The sequence below is a fragment of the Armigeres subalbatus genome, unplaced genomic scaffold (genome assembly GCF_024139115.2).
Source record: "Armigeres subalbatus isolate Guangzhou_Male unplaced genomic scaffold, GZ_Asu_2 Contig813, whole genome shotgun sequence".
In the NCBI taxonomy this organism is placed as follows: domain Eukaryota; kingdom Metazoa; phylum Arthropoda; class Insecta; order Diptera; family Culicidae; genus Armigeres; species Armigeres subalbatus.
In genome coordinates this window covers 203,266-208,963 of record NW_026943605.1, presented here as the reverse complement: position 1 = coordinate 208,963, position 5,698 = coordinate 203,266, and positions in this window count along the sequence as shown.

Below are 5,698 nucleotides of genomic sequence, written 5' to 3'. Positions count from 1 at the left end.
TCCGGTTCATATCCATCCTATGGTTTCAACTATATGAATAACATGTTCCCGGAAAAATTTCAAGAATTTTGATACCCATATTGCCAGGAATGAATTTGCGGCCACTATAGGGCCCACGGGACCCTATTCCGGGATGTCCGTTCCGAGTCCATATGATCACGTGGTCCTAATACATTGGGAAGTCATAATCCTCGAATTTTCTGCGAAACTGGTAACTTAGGATACAAGAAATCATCATTTGGATTCTATAAGATCAACTTCTCCATTTTTGGGACATGGTCTAGCAAATCCGGAACTCCGGTAACCAGGTAATCGGTCCTATGTGACATGGATCGGATAGAGGATGAATTTCTTAATCCATAGCAAACGGAATCGTCCAAATCGGTTGAAAACTGACGAAGTTATGGTCATACCAAAACGTGGGTACCCGGGTACCCTGTCGGTACGGTACGGGGTAAAAATATTCAGAAGCCCCCCCTTACTGGATTTTCATTTTTGTACCACCCAAACCTTAATTTTGCCGAGTTTGAAGATGTCACAGAGTTTCAATTTCCTGCGATGTTTAGAACCCTAAAAAAATTCACTTGAAAACGAAAAAGGTACCCGGGTACCCTGTCGGTAACAAAAGGGTTAAATGCGTCACAAACTGTGAATAAAAAATTAATGAAACTTTAGATGAAACATACACATGCGGTATTTTATTCCACCAAAACCACTAAAAACTTCATTTTCCAATACTTTTTATTCACACATAAATTACCCTCACTCACTCACTCATGTTTCCTGAGTAGGGGGTAGGGTAAGGCGGTATAATGCGCCCAACCTGGCCAAAACGCCTCCCTTTGATTTCTGGAAAACTGTAACTAACTAAGGATCAAAATCAGTTGGTACCTTTAAATATTTGTAAAACCATAATACTATGTGAATGTGGAAGTATTTTTGTATTAGATAATGAAAATAATAGCAAAATACAAAAACTACAGTTTTGATGTAACTTTCAATGTCCGTTTGCTCAACATTCTGGAGCGACGCAAGCATACTGTCCGCATAACTTGCACTGGAACACTCTGTTGAGCAACAAAATAACTTTTCTCAGTGGTTAATAAAAGTGGTAGTTATGAAATTGCTCCCATCTTCAAAAATGTAACGATTTTCGAAAACATATTCCACTGGCCAAAATGCCCCAGTGTAGGCAGAGCGATATGCCCTTACCAACTGCACACAAGCGCGGCGAGCTTGCAGCAGTTGCTTCCAAATTATATAGAAACTATTGAAATGTAATTCAAACCTGATTAAATGGACATATCAAGCTCTATCTGGTAAAAGGGCGAATGTCGCAAGAGAGGATTCTCTTCGTCGACTTCCCCTCTTTTAAATAAAAGTGACAAGCAGTGGATTTCATCGCGGTTTATCACCTCAGAATGCAAGTTTTCATTGTTTTCTTTCGTTCTGAGGGGAAAAACCGCAACGAAATCATCTGCTTGTCACTTTAATTTAAAAGAGGGGAAGTCGGCGAAGAGAATTCTCTCTTGCGACATTGGTCCTTATTCCAGATAGAGCTTGATATGTTGGTTTTTAATGTCAAGCACATAAGGATTTGTAACCTTTTTATTATGGGATTGATAAAATACTAATAAAGGGCTATGAAACGTCTTTGGCTAAGGACCCTACATAGGACCAACATAAAAGATCTCCATCCTAGGTGGCTGCTCGTTTTAGCCTCGACCTGGGCCCAGGTCAGATTCAGATTTGAATGACATTGTCGAAGGAGCTCAGAATTGAAGATCCAGTTGTGAGGGTACTATTTCCGAATTACGAAACTTAGAACGCGATTGATGAATACTTGCAGTTTCTGCGTAATCTCTGCTGATTTACACCAAGTCTCACTGGCCTATAATACCTAGATATGTCACAAATTAATCGATTACTTCAATTAATCAATTCTTCGTTGTGGTAATCAATCAATTTTGAATAGATTGCTTCCCAACGATTAATCGAATCAATAATCGACAAGAATCGTGTGAAATCAATAAGTTATTAATCGATTAATCGGAATTTTACGACATCTTTAATAACAACACAGATTTCGAGTCAGAGTTGAATATTGTAATACTCTAATTTTGTGGCCCCGGAACGGTTCAGTTCCTGAAGGGAACAGGCCTAAACCCCTAGCTGCTGGTTTTGCCATGGCAGCCGTCTGGGGAGGGCGCAGAAGGCCAGGTCTCAGGGTCACTGGTGTGGGGAGGTTTTCGGGAGCGTGAAGGCCTAACTGTGATTTTGTTTTAAATTTTAACAAAGACTTTTATTCAAACGGCAAATAACACTTACGGGTGGATGAATAGCTGGCTTTCAAAAGCAGGAGGCCGACGGCTGTACGATTAGTTAGCCGGCGGGTGGCGAGGTGGGCAACGGGTTTGCCGAACGAACCAGGCGATGAACGATGTGGTAGACGGGTCGCGTTGCGGAATGCGGCCGGCGGGAAGCTGTTCAGTAATGCGGCCAACGGATGATTGAGGTGGCCGTCGAGCAGTTGAACGATGCGGGAGCCAACGGATGGCTAAGTGGCGATGCGGCTAGCGGGCGATAAAGCCGCCACCGGGCGATGGCCAACACTTTGCCAGACAGTGAGCAGCCAACGGGGTGGTAAAGCGGCAACCGGTTCTTGGTCAACACTATGGCCAACTGGTCGTCGGACGATGATGCAGCCGACGGGTGCCTTGGCGGGAACGTAGCTGACGGGTTCTTAGCGGTGGTGCAGCCGGCGGGTGGCTTGACGGTGGCCTAGCGGGCCACGAGTCCTGAACCGCTGGTGGGAGGCCGGGCGAGGATCTAGCCGACGTGTGTTTGAATGATGCGGTAGTACCAGCAATGGCGGCCGACAGCCGACAGGACAGTGTTAATGTGGCCGAACAGGGAAAATGTAACCGTGGTAGCGCTCCGGTTTACCCACTAAGGGTGGCCGGATAGAAAAACGCTGGTGTGAAAATTCCCAACCAGATATCTGCGATGACGTGGCAGTCAAATGACCCGGTTGTTAGCGCCGCTGGTGGAAAGGCACGCCGAAATTCACTTTAAATTACAAGCACTACTTTCAACCATCAAACCACAAGACAGACTCCTCACCAATCGCCCTGGGTTTGCTTGTCTCTCTTCTGGCTTGGGTACTCATTTTTCACAATCGCGCGTTTGGTCTTTCCTCCTATCCTTCAATCACACGGATGGAGGTTGCTCACTCGCCTGGTTTGCGTTTCGGTCACCCACCCCATAAATTTAAATTCACCGTTTGAAAAAGCAAAAGAACTTCACGCTTTAGTTATTTAAGTACACAGTTAAAAATTCTGAAAATTACACGCTATGGAAATATTTGAACGCATATTTTTGTGTACGCAATATTGAATACAAGCTCCATAGTAACGACGACCTGTAATTTTAAAAAGTGATTGAAAAATGAGTCGAATCGAACGGAGCCTTTTTGTTACATCATATATGCTGTAACATTTTTATACTGTGTATGATAATTAAATGTTACCGCTGGTAACAATATTCAAGTTTGACTAATCTAATTGGATCTCCATATATTTTGTAAACTTGCAAAAGCAGCCCTAGCCTTCTTGTTTCATGCTCCTATGACGATCTTGGTTCCGCCGTTCGACGCTACCTAAGTAGCACACATGTTTTGTATTAGTTGCTGCAACTCAAATGTGGCTGAACTCGGTCACATTTCAGTTGCTGCAATTGAATTTGTTCAAATTGTGCTAGTTGGGTAACTGGCTGCCAAGATACTGAAAGTGTTCGACCTACTCCACTGCTTGCCCGGCTACCGTACAGATGGAGGCATTGTTCGTGTTGACATCCAACGATTTGGTGTTTTGACGTTGATGGTGAGAGCTTTGGGACCGTTCATCGAATGACATTTCGTCGAACGACGTTTGTTCGAATGACATTTAGTACAAAGGACATTTCTCGCTTAACTTTTCAAAAGGTCCTAAGTAACATTTTTTTCATGAATTAATTTGAGTACTGCAATCAAAAGCTTTCATGTTGTTCTGTTGATTGCGCTATTCAAATTAATTCATAAAAAAAATGTTACTTAGGACCTTTTGAAAAGTTAAGCGAGATTTGTTCGAAGAGACATTTGGTCAAATGAACATTTAGTCCAATGAACACTTGATCGAATGGACATTTGTTCGAATGAACATTTAGTCGAAAGGACACTTAGTCCAATGTGGAATGCGAATTCCACCCGGTAATAGGTAATTTGATTTAATACTAGGGTCATATCTATGCGCTCACTCTTCTTCCATGCCTCGAGTGGGCGACTGCGGACGCCACCAGCTGCAACACTCTTATCTCAACATGTTCAAACCTCTCATTAACTTCCCGCACTCAGCCTGCTTTCACTCTAACTAACCAATCACAAGTTAGTCATGCTTGTCGACTGCTCCTCGGCGCGCCAGATTCTCTGCAAGCTGCAGGCAATCACATGAACATGGTTGCAGTCGAAAATGCATTCCACTTCTCCACCGCTTGGCACATCCTCTGGATAAGCGTATCCAGTTGTGTCCCGACCGCAAACGTCTAGCATAGCTCTTCTTTCGAAGTCGAAACGAGGACATACGAACAGTATATACTCTGCAGTTTCACCAACCCCTGGGCAGTCAGGGCAGGCGGGGCTCTCCGCGTACCCAAACCTGTGGAGGTACTGGCAGAAGCAGCCATGGCCTGACAGGAATTGTGTCAGATGGAAGTGAACTTCCCGATGAGGTCTCCCTACCCAGCTCGATATGTTAGGTATCAGCCCACTCGCATTACCATCTGGCAACCGAAGTCACCCTGATGCGTTCGTGGGCTCCTCTGGTGCCACGTAGCTCGAAGCACTCCTAGTCTTCCCGGATGACCAGCAATCACGCAGGCTGTATCGTGTGATACAGTGCGGTAGGCAGATATCACTCTGAGACACAATAACCGGTACGTGCTCTCCAGCTTCCACAGGTAAATGGTTATCCCCAGAGCTCTCGCCCAGGACGGGCCGCCGTACGGCAACGCCTACGTCTACTGGCACACACCTTGGAACTGTTGGAAATCATCCTCGATAATGCCGCAACAGCAGTCGAAGCCCTCTTGTACGCATAGTCGACAAGGCTGGCGAAGGTTAGCTTGTCGTCTATTACGACCCCAAAGAGCTTCAAACTCCACTTTGATGCGATCGCGACTTCACCCACGTGAATCACTGCATGTTGAACCGACTTGCAACAACTCCGTCTTATGTTGAAGAAGCTCCAGGCCTCTACATAGCGCGTCCAATCCACCCCGGTGCTGATCGCGAAGCCAACGATTTTAACACCAGCAGGGAACTTTAGCTTCAGAACCCCGTCATACATGAGGTTGCATAATACCGGGCCCAGTATTGAACCTTGCGGATCTCCTGCGGTAATATGAACACGGTTCTGGAAATAGCGTTAAAAAATCCAATACAGGCTCACCGGCAGGCCAAGCCGGTGTAACGAGAGCATGATGGCATCCCAGCTTGCGCTGTTGAATGCTTTTTTCACATCAAGTATCACCAACACACAGTATCAAACACCTCGCCTTTTCTGTTGGATTGCTATTTCGGCGGTCTTTACCACCGAGGTCATAGCTGGACGTAGACTTACCCTAGCGAAAACCGAACTGATTTCTTGACATGCCGTTCGAACCC